The sequence below is a fragment of the Podarcis raffonei genome, chromosome 4 (assembly GCF_027172205.1).
Source record: "Podarcis raffonei isolate rPodRaf1 chromosome 4, rPodRaf1.pri, whole genome shotgun sequence".
Taxonomy (NCBI): domain Eukaryota; kingdom Metazoa; phylum Chordata; class Lepidosauria; order Squamata; family Lacertidae; genus Podarcis; species Podarcis raffonei.
Window position 1 is genome coordinate 44,526,710 of NC_070605.1, and position 12,177 is coordinate 44,538,886.

Consider the following 12,177-nt stretch of genomic DNA (forward strand, 5'->3'; position numbering starts at 1 on the left):
ACCAAACTGCGGGAGGCAGTGGAGGACAGAGGTGCCTGGCGTTCTCTGGTCCATGGGGTCACGAAGAGTCGGACATGACTAAACGACTAAACAACAACAATGTAATCAGGGCCTTGTAACTGAGGCAAGATCCCCTTATTCCGGAAGGTGTTACAGTTGGTAAATCAGCCTAAACTGGAAGAATCCATTCCTATCCACCAATGCAACCTTTTTTTTCATAGGTAGAGCTGAGTCCAGGAGGACTCCAAGCTGTCAATTTGGTATCTCAAACGGAGTGCAAGCACATATATATGTGGTTGCAACCCCTATCAAAATCGGCTGGCTTTCTCATCCATAGTATCTCCATCTCATCTGGATTTTTTCAGATTATGTACTGTCACCCCAGACTGTGCAACACAAACTCCCCTCTTTCCTTCCCCTCACCCACTCTTGGAGGCCAGATGTGCAGCAGTGCTCCTGTCTGCCAGCTATCCCCACTGCTCACTAGATTTTATGTACATTGCCACCACCTTTTCTTTTTCTATCCCTGGGTTTGGAACCCAGGTTTAAGGGAATAGTTACCTGAGAGTAAGAGTCTAGAACCTCCTTACCACCAGTCAAACCTCTGCTCTGTCTTTCCTAGGGCTTTTTTTCAGGCAGAACTCACTGAAACTCAGTTCTGGCACCTCTCAGGTGGATGCCAATGCCATCATAAACGAACAAGGCAGGCGTTCATGGTAAGTTCTGGCACCTCTTTTCTAGAAAAAATATTGCTATCTCCCTGACAACCTGATAACATCCTTCCAGATTTGTGGTAAGTGGTTTTGGGCTGCAGATCCACCAGTCAGAACAAGAGTCTAATTAAGCAATATATTATGGTGCATAAAGGAAAAGGTGAAAGGATCCAAGACAGAAAGTGTGAAAGAAAACAAAATGGTTTCTGCTAAGCTCAGCATATACTTGACAATCCAGGCAGGCTACAAAAACTTGTGCTCAAACAGATCCTACGTGAGAGAAAGCAACTTTGCATTCCAAAACAAAAGGTACCTTTCAGAGGGAAAAGTACTACAATTTCAAACTTAGTATAAAGACCAATAAGAAATTACAAAGTGATTCACTGGTGGTTTTAAAGCAGGGGTTGGATGTTCACCTGTCATGGATGCTTTAGTTCAGATTCCTGTATTGCTAGGGGTTAGACTGTGCCCCTTCCAACTCTTCAATTCTATGGCTCTATGACAGAATTCTAGCCCTATCTAAAAGGACCCAATGGGGCAAGATTTTCCACGGTTAGGTGATAGTCACAAAGGCTGCTTTTGAGGAGTGGCAGTGGTTCTTCTGCAAATTGGAGCAAGTGCTGGTTAACTGGTGAACACAGGTATCACCACCTCACTTAAGCCTTGGTTGCCCATGGTACATCTAATGGAGATAATCAAAAGGAAAATGACCTGATTTGCCCATCAAAATTCTTTTTGACACCACTATTCAAGTCGCAGGAGATATCACTGTCTGCATCTTAAATCACAAGAGCACACTTGTGTCTCTGTGTGGAGGGATCCTACAGTCACTATTTTTAAATTCACACTTAAAAAGCTGTCAAATAATATGTGTCAGGAGGATATGCTGATTTTTAGTCATTGCAGCAAGTCTAAAAATGTATGAAATTAAAACTATTCCAGGAACAGAGAAAACAAGCCCACACAGAGAGAGGAAAAAAGGACCAGCAACCTGAATAATCACAAAGACAGGGGGAAATATTGTGTCACTGTTTGCATCTGTCTCGTGCAGCATTCTCTTTCAGTGGATAATAAAATAAAATGTGTAAGCTAGGCTTCTATTTAAATAGGTTTTTCCCCTTAGCGTGTTAAAATATTTTAACTCTCCTCTGGCAGTATACATGTTTAATTAAAATGCTTCTCTGCCCTGGTGCTGGCCCCATGTCCACCTGAGGCACTAGTCTGCAGTCTGCCAGAAGAGGTGAAGTGGCCTCAGATAGGCACAGATCCAAGCAGCTGTAAAACCAGTGCCGAGCCACTCATTTGAATTGGCAAATGTGCATAAACTAGCACTGTTCCTTTATGTAGGTATTCACGCTTAGTTTGATAAATCAAGTTCAAAGTGGCCACTTGGCATGATCTGGAGACCTGGAAACACAGGAGCTTTCTGATCTGGGCTGTGAGAGAAATATCCCATGCATACAAGGGGAAAATTCTGCATGTGTGTGGGAGACAAGAGGAGAAAGGGGTATTTATTGGATTTGTCTCTGTATATATGTGTTGGTCTTCCTGTGAATTAGTAATGCACTGCACAATCTGCAGGAAAGTATGCCTCAAAGAAGTATACCTAGACAAAGTGATGGAGATAGCAATTGTTGAGCAAGGAAATTGCTGGCAATAAGCTCTGTCAAAACCATTATCAACCATCTTTCTCATTAATTTGTGAACATTTCTGGCCACACCTTCAATAATACTGAGAAAATGGGCTTGAATTTTTCTTTGTGTGTTCAGGTATTACTACTCTTCCTCAGGAAATATATCTTTAAACACTTATGCATGGAATAAGACATTCTGGAATACATGTGATTAGGTAATTTAACTCGCACAACATGTTTTGCACAATTCAAAGTGCTGGTCCTGACCTTTAAAGCCCTAAACGGCCTCGGTCCTGTATACCTGAAGGAGCTTCTCCACTCTCATCATTCTTCCTGGACACTGAGGTCCAGCTCCAAGGGCCTTCTAGCAGTTCCCTCATTGTGAGAAGTGAAGATACAGGGAACCAAGCAGAGGACCTTCTTGGTAATAGCACCTGAACTGTGAAATGCCTTCCCATCAGCTATCAAACAGATAAACAACTATATGACTTTTAGAAAACTTCTGAAGGCAGCCCTGTATAGCAAAGTTTTTAATGTTTGGGGTTTTAGTGTGTTTTTCTATTTTGCTGGTGATAGAGAAGAGGCTCTGAACCACATTTGGATTTCTCCTAGACCACAGCATTGTTGTCAGTGGGGTAGTAGGCAGCAGCCATATAATCACAAAAGATGTGCTAGACACACATTTAATGAACAATCGATGATATGAAATACTGGGGGAGGCTGCTGGTGGGCAGAGACAGATGGCGAAAAAATATATTTGGGCCTAAGTGCCTAACGACAAGCGCTATCTTTGTCCCAGTGTGACCTATGCAGATGCTGCATGCCTTTCTTGGTAAGTCATGCTGCGTTGTCATGCTCCAAACAGCTGTTCTTCTTGTCCTAGTAAAGACTTTAAACTGATGCTGTTCAGCTTTCAGGCACTCAACAGTTCACAGAGTCATGGAATTATAAGCTTGATTTTTATGTTACCCAAGGTTTTGTGGGAGCTGCTATGGCATGGCTAATCCCATGCCACCCTGTAATATCTGAAGGATACGGGCCTAGGTTCCAGGGACTGGTACTGGCGTACAAAGGTCTATGCAGTTTGGGAGCAGGATACTTTAAAGATTGTCTTACCCCTTATAAACCAAATCAATCACTACAAGGGAAGGAATCTTCCAAATATTGCATCAAGAAGTCTGTTCCTCATGATGAAGGAATCAGGCCTTTAATATAGTGGCACCTATCCTCTGAAACTCTCTCCTGCTACATATATATACATGAAATTGTTTTGTAGATGCTTTGCTGTAAATATTATTATTGTCCTTATTTTCTTTTATTGTGAAATCACTTAGAGATGCTTCATAGGAAGTGATTTACAACTTAGTTAATTAAATAATAAATGCCCATGGGTGCAGGGCCAGTGACATAAATTACACCAGCACCACCAGCTCCAGGACTCTTCCCCACCTGCTTGTTTACTAATGACAAAACAGTAAAGGTGGTCCTCCATGCCTCACTCTGAGGAATAGGTCTTTCCTCCAAACCAGGCATTGTGTAGGCAAGAGAGTCTGAGAGTGCCTGTGACATGTTTGCAACAACAGGAGCAAAGAACTGAACCTCAGAGCAAGGCATAGAGTGCCCAAACCTCTGTTGTTTTGGCAGCAGCAAGCACGTGGGTGTGGGAGAGACCAGTGATAGAGGCAATGGGTGGCCAGTCGGCCAGCCAGTTATTATGGGTGGCCCTGCAGGCAGAGGATTAGGAAACACACAGTTCCTAATCCACTGATGGAGACATGTGGCTCAGTATGGCCATCTCTGAAAAGCACTGCAGTAGCAAGTTGAATAATACTGTCCCAACTTCAAAATTCATCTAGAGAAGTCAGTATGAGATCCTTCCAATAGTTTATAGATCTAAATAAATGCTAAAAGTGTTATCATATTGTCATGATTGTTGTTGTTATGCTTATTATATTGTTTCTGTCTGTCATCCTCACTGGTCACAGAGCACCCTTGATTCCTGGGGAAAGTGATTGCAGGGAAAAGTGCATAGTGATTAGGAAAGGAGATTTCCTGCTGCTGCTGAGAAAAAGTGGAGTCTTTACTTCCTTTTGAGGAACTGACTTTTGCTTTCCACCGCAATGTGGAATGATAGCATTTCTATAAAGCATTTCCTCTGCCTAAGTCACAAAGAGTTGACTTACAGGAAGAATAAAAACACCTCAGAGGGATAACAGTCTTCATTTAAAAATCAGTTATTAATACCATTACATTATATTTAGAGTGAGATGGTAGACATCGTCTGTAATGATATTGCCCTAACCAAATATTATATGCAGGTTTAATATCAGTGAAGCATTTGCCAAAAAAAGAAAGAAAAAAGAAATGTCAATATTCCCCTAGCTACATCATATTGATCATTCATTTGATTAAGCAGAAAGAAGACAAATATGTTAGTGAGGAAGAGGGGAGAGACAAATTATTTAGCATGCTTGGCCAAGCTCAAATGCATTTACAGAGGAGAAAAAGGAGATAATGCATCATTCTTATTCATTTATGTAAGATCAAATAGCTCTGATTATTCAATTTATTGCCCCTTCTCGAGATATATAGGATGTGGCTAATGGTATATATAAGAACATTCTACTGTTTCCTCAGGCATGTGCAACTGGTTATTGCTACTTATGGCCATTGCAGGTACCACAACTGAGATGGTTGATCAAAAAGTATGGCATTGTGGATTGGAGTGGAGATTCTCATTACAAGAGGTGGGGCTCAATTTTGTCCTTTTAATTTTAAACAACAAAATCCTAGCCTGCTTGTTTCATTGTCCTCCTAACAAAAAAGACAAGTGAATTGAATCATACTGGCCCTGAATATGAACCAAATAATAATGGAGTTAATGAAACCTTCTTTTCCTGCTGTCATCTATTGCTGCTTAATTGTCAGTGACTATTGACATACTCTTGTTGCTTTCCTAAATGGAAAGTAGACTTCCAATCTAGGGTTACCACCTTTTTCAAATGGGATGCTCACTGGATGCTGTCAGATTGCAATTTCTGCCATCCCTATTATTTAATTATTTTTAATTTCTGTTTATGAATTGCTTCCCATAAAATATCCTAAGTGAATTTAACAGTTAAGCATTTCAACCGTAGAACTACATATAAAGACAATTTCAATTTCAGTAGAGATACAGGGTGTAAGTCTTCACTTAAAAGGCTTATAGTATTGAAAATGGATTTTTTCAACAGGTGCAAAAAAGACAATAGAGATGGTGCCTGTCTAATATGTGATGGGAAGTAGTTCCAAAAGTAAGTGCCATGGCTCAATTCCTTCATCCTACAGGATGGACCTCCTGTTGAGATTCCCTCCCCTGCAAAGCACAGTGATTGGCTAGGTATATATAGTGTCAGGGTTGAGAAGGTATTCCGATCCAAAGCTGCATAGGTCTTAGTACTAAACCATAACATAAATCTGCTAGAAGTGAGTTGAGCAGTGGCACTGCTTTTGGCTCTTTCTATATATCATGAACAAGCCTGTGGGTTGCTTGTTGAAGGTGTGGCCTGCTTCTTCTCATCTCCTGGTGTCCTGGAGCTTTGGTAGCAGTGCTACCACAGCCCTGGAAATATGTTAACTGTTGCATTATGCCTACTTGTGCCAATACAGTATTGCTGATAATTGTAAATCAGCCTAATAGGTATTACAGTTTCTTATCAATCAAGACGGGAGGCTGTAATCCACAAATCACTTAGTGCTCAGAAATTCTAATCCTCCTGTAATCTATAGGCTATTCCTTTCCTTCTCTGCAGCCACACAGTCTCATTTGTGAATAGCAGCAGAATGTGACAGAATTAAATTTGAAATGTATTTGTGTGGTTTGTCTAAATCCTCTCTAAACACTCTCCTTATGTAAAAAAAAAAACCAAGAGCCAAACAAAAACCAAGCTGACACTTCTCTTTTAAAAATATTAGCTCTTTAAAAAGAAAAATGTGAGTGAGCAGACATTTAATTATTTTCAGTGTTTAACCCAATCAAACATGGCCCCTTTAAGTTTTATTTCATGCATCCCACATCCTCTTTAATGAGTTTATTAAATTTTATCTGATCTTTCTTCTCTTATGGGGTTATTATGATGTTTCATAGCAATATAGCATAAATTATGTACAATTAAACAGCACCCATGGGTTTAATACATGTTGGTAATTTCCCAGCTCTTGTTGACATCATCAACTCTAAGTTCTTTCTCAAGAAATTTTATCAACAGAATGTTTTAAGTCTATAATCCTTGCAGCAATTATTCTAGAGTTGTTGGCATTATCGGAAATACTAATAATTCTAAGTGCAAATATGTTGATATATGTTTGAGTTTAAGAGACACATTTCATGGAATGCTTACTTTGGTGCATATTTATCAGTGAGCTTTCTTTTTTATATAGATCCTTGTTTGTGGGTGATTTCCCCCCTTTTATGAATCTCATATCTGACATGTTTGTATATCAGTCACATCTGTTGAAGGGAAATGTGTCTGGTTGACAGAGGATTAATGTGGGCAGGGTGTTCCAATGGTAGGATTGGCAGGGGGAAGTATGATGTGAGAGGTATGCTCACATTCATAGGAGGAGGAGTGACAGATGTTTACATTCAGTGAACAGGTCTTGTTATGCCAACTTGCTTTCCTACTTTATGGTGCTGTTGGTAAATGACAAGTCAGAGCATAATAAAACAGCTTTCACCAATTCACTTGATTGAAGATGATGAAGCTGATCTGGTGTTAAATACTTGAAATACTTGGATGGGTGAACACTGGATGGAAGGCTGTGGCATGTGGGCGAAGGCTTGCAGTGATCTTCTGGATTGCCTCCTCCAATACCAGCTATCTTGATTTATGATGAAGCATAATCATCATCATCATCAATTTATTTAAAATATTTTAGAACTGTTACATATTTTAACGCATAATAAACTTAATGTGCAGGTTAATATGGTGTTATTTAGAACTGAGAATATATTATGCCCTGTAGAAAAATGGATTTCAATGAAGCAACACAGAAGAGAAAACCCGACATTTCTCATTAGGAGAATACTTGGTATTTTATTATTGTTGTCCATGCCATTTTCCATTAGAATCGCTCAGCAAGGATAATGTTTTTGGAGGAAGCATGGGAAAACAAGTTGGAAACATCTGTTAGTCTTTCATGTAACTCCATCAGAACATCATGGCTGTGTGTTTAGTCAAAGAATCCTTTCACACTTTTATTGCCAAGATGGCAAGATTGCTGCGGAACTCAATGTCACAGCAAATTATAACACACAAACAAGGACTGAGCAGATGTTGTTGTTGCTTTGCTTGTTTCTCTTAAACCTTCAACCCTCGAGTTATCAAGCACATTAGCTCCTCTTCACAGGGTTAAATGCTTTTTATGATGGGCCTCTTCACTTCTATCAGTTGCTTTATGCTAATAATTCCTTCACTAGGGCATGATTAAATGGTGTGAAGAACCAAAACAAATTTGCGTTTAAGGTTGCCCTTTTGCCATTTCTCTGGTGCATATGTGCAGACATACAAATAGAGGGATGCTAGTTAAAACACACATGGAAATGCATATATCTACATATGGCCAAAGATGAACCTTCCTATACATAATTGTAGACTGAGGCATTCATACTAGATTTATATTTGTACACAGAGCTCTTTTTCTGCCTCCTCCCTCTCCTCAAAGAATTAAAATAGAAAAGAAACGGTAGAACTCAACATGTTTTAAGTGATGGAACTCCAAGTGTTAAACACGGTCAGGAGAAACTCAAAGTCAGGCTTGTGCAACAGCATGTCCTAAAACAGCAATGGAAGTCCATAATAAATATGTGATTCATTAAGACTTCACTCCCAGCCATATGGGTCACTTGCTACTCCTGAGTCTGGATGCACCCATACATTGCATATCCCTCTCCTGGAAAACATTTGAGAGCACTGAGAAGGAGAAATTACAGTGGGAATGAATCAAAAACTAGCACAAATGAGATTGATTTGTATGTTATTCCTGAGTTATGGCTTCCGATGCCCCATTTGACAAAAGGCATCTTTTCCATACAACAGTAATTCGGTCATAATATGCAAAACTGTCATGAGATGCAGTCAGTGAGTGACCACAAATGGCAGAAACTGAGATATTCAGTGCTCATTTCAAACCCGCTGAAAAGAAACTGCGCAGCTAATGTGAAAGAGAAGATGTTTAAGCAGCTTCTCTGTCTGTGCACCTATTAAAATTTACTATGCTATTCCACTCTGCCTCAAAGATACAGCTGCATGGCTGATTTTATGTGGTGGCAATGTTATCGGTGGACACCAGTTATTTTACCCACCTGATGATGATCTTATTGCGCAGGACTCATCACAAAGAATACTGTTTCAAGAAGATGGGAGATGATCACCATCCCTTTTGTTTTCCATTGTATTTCTTACCAATAAAAAATTCTGACTGGAGCAAGCAATTTTTTATTCTTAAGGTGTGGTCCAGAGAAAAAAAATGAGAACCACTGCCTTTAACCGAAATGACCATAAGGAGATAGCATTTCTTGAGACAAGGGAGAATTGATGAATTAATTTATTCTTTGTTGTATGTCCCTTAAGCTAACCTTTTGTTTCATGTTCCCTTAAGCTAACATAACAAAATAATAAGATGTGAAAAAAGAAGAATCTCTTCCACAATATGGAGGGAGGATTCTGGACAATAGAAATGGTGCGTTTTTATTAGGGATGGGCTCCAACCACAAGGTTCAGCTCAGACCATAATTTAGGCTTCCAAAAATAGCCTAACTTGGTCCAAGGCACTTTATAGGCTGCTTTATTCTGTTTGGATTCCATCTGAGTCCAATTCATTTCCCCTTCACTATTGAGAATTTAAACATGAATATAACTCCCTGCCCCCATTTTGACAGACACACATGATATTTTAAGGCCCACTAGACTCTCTAGAGTGAATAAAGCCTGCCAATTTGCAAGAAAATCAATCCAATAGTTTTTAGGCCAGCTACTCTTAATGTCTATTTCCTTGTTTATAAGTGAGATGTCTATAGCATTTTAAAAAACACACAGAATTGGTTGAAATTTAGAAATCACCCCTTGTGATGGCATGCATCCTTCTCTCTTTCCCAGAACTAGATGAACCTTTACAGGAACACTAGCTCCTCAAGAGTGGATAAAGCCTGCCAAATTTCAAAGCAATTAGGTTCAGGAACTTTTGTGTTAAGCACTTTTAAAGTTTTTTTTCTTCAAAAAATAAAAATAAAATGAACCTTTATATTTTGGCGCAGAAGTGTATGAAATGTGTAGGCATGGCCACCCCTTCTGAGGCATGAATTCTGTTAACTTTCTAAAAGGTAGCTGCAGTGTTTTCCCCACAAGGACAGTTTGGGGGTAGGTGAAAAAAAAGAAATCACTTACATTTCCCTAGTATTTTATGGACAATTTGTTAAAAAATTTGCTTCCAATGCGACTTATCTGAGTAAGAAATAGGTTCAGAGGCTTTTTTGCCTCTAAAGTTGACGGCAGGATGTGTGTGTGAGGAGACTGAAAAGGGATTTACTTTCAAAATACAGACGAGGTCCTCCTCTTCTCATCTCCCCACTCAGGCGCTTCTTTCCCCTTCCTCCATCATTTCCATCTGGCTTTTTTATGTATATATTTTGCTTAGAGACATTTATTTTGCTTTTAGAAGACCCTTGCATCTCCAGCATTTTTTGATATCGGGATCGCTGAAGCACCACGAAGCACTCCAGGATGTCCCTCTTCAAATTGTTCCACTTTGTACAAATCCCACTTGACCTCTGACAAGCCTCAAATCTGCCTGAGGCATTCCGAGGTTCAGGATTCATTTGAAGCTGATGCACAGTCCTAATTATTGTTAGGAATCTTCAGAGTCCAGTGGCAACATGTATCATTTGTAAAACACTAAGGTAGCCAGCAAAACGTATAGGGAGCTAGTACATTTAATGGTCGTGTCCAAGTGACAATTCTGCCACATCCAGCTGGTAATGTTAAGATGTTAAAGGGATGAAAAGCTGTATCTGTTGACATTTCCTCTTCTATACAACTAATAGAGGAACAGGATCTCTTTTCTCTCTTGCATCTGGTCACACAATAACTCCCCAGGGTGAACTCCCCAGGGCACTTTGAGCTTTAAAACCGTATTCAGTGAGAAAGTTGGAACAATATGAATTAGCTAGCACTGCTCTTAACTCACTTTGAGCTTGCTGCTTTCAGAAAATTTGATCAGCCCTGAGAGAGGCTTGCTCATGCTCCAGGCAAAGTTATTTGCTGAGAAGTACTAGTTAATTTGGTCTGAAGCTTCTAATGCCAGTCTTTCTATTATAAATTTATCACAAATCTCAATGAGCTGTTGTTATTTTACGGTTATTCAGCATCCTACAGGAAGCAAATCAGATTGGGCTCATGGAAATTCTGAGCAGCACCATATGATTGTCATGAAACTCTCTTTATTTTGAATAGAGCATAAGGAAAGCAGAGCTGTAAAAAAAAAGTGAGAAAGGCAATAAATTCCTGCCCCCATGGATTGCTGCCTGCACCTATTCTTTTTCACACAATTCTTAACTCTGTTTGCATGTCTTCATCAGCCAGCATTAGACATGTCTTCACTATATGCTGCTTTTGACTTGCATATGACATTTATCTCCTGTTACTGCCACTTGTCCCCTTTGTTAGAATTTATTAGAAGTTATTCTTTAAATAGCTAATGGTTTACATATGTGCATTTTTAGTCATCTTCAGTAAAAGATGGTTCTTTGATAAATGGAATCATAGAATTGTAGTGTTGGAAGAGACCATGAGGGTCATCTAGTCCAACTCCCTGCAATGTAGGAAACTTTGCCTAATTTGGGGAACAAACCATGACCCTAAGATTAAGAGCCTCATGTTCTACCAACAGAGCTCTTCCTCTTTCCCCCCCTGCTGGTTTTGAATCTTTCCTCTGAAAAGAGCAGTCTTTTGCTAGGCATCATTTTAGTGCTTTTTTCTACCTGCTTTCTGCTTTGGCTTATTTAGTTTGGAAAATGAACATGTTGTTAGGAAAGATCTGTTAAAAGAGAAAGAAAAGCCCAATGTATGTTACAGGAAGTGCAGATGTCCTGCATAGATATAAGAGTCCATTCGAACATACACAACCAAACCAATGAAATAAAGATGGCAGTAACGGATTAATTAAGAATCCAATCTGATTCATATAATTTAGGAGGCTCCAGCAATGTGGAATGTGGATCTTGATGTAATTGTGTATCTGCAGATGCACTGGATAATTTTTTAAAAAAATATATACAGGAGCTTTGAGAGGGGTTTAATTTCAATTAGAGGAAGAACTTTGAAAGGATGAGGCTTGATGGCCTGAGCTTTGTCTTCTGTAGACTGAAAATTGGAAGACGCGATTTTGTTCTGAGGATGAGAATCCTATCAGCTGTCTTGTTTATAAAACAGTTTAGGTGGCCATTTCAGGGCAAAATCCCAATCAAACTTTATTTTGCTTTAAACTATGAACCTATGATAAATTATTCAATTAAAAAATGTGAAGAATTGGTGTTTTAGAACTTTTGAGAACATCTTAAAATGAAGGAAACCGATATACCAGTAAAATAGCATTTGCATTTATTTGTTTCTCATGCTAAATGCCAAATATATAGGATGTTTCATTGTTGGTGTAGGAGTATGCAATCTTTCAAAGCACAAAACAGTTTTGAGACTTCTGTTGGAAGATTACACTATGATTACTACTGGTGTGGGCAAAGTGTAAAGAAATAAATACTAAAACAGTTGCAGATGATAAAATGATGAAATAAGACA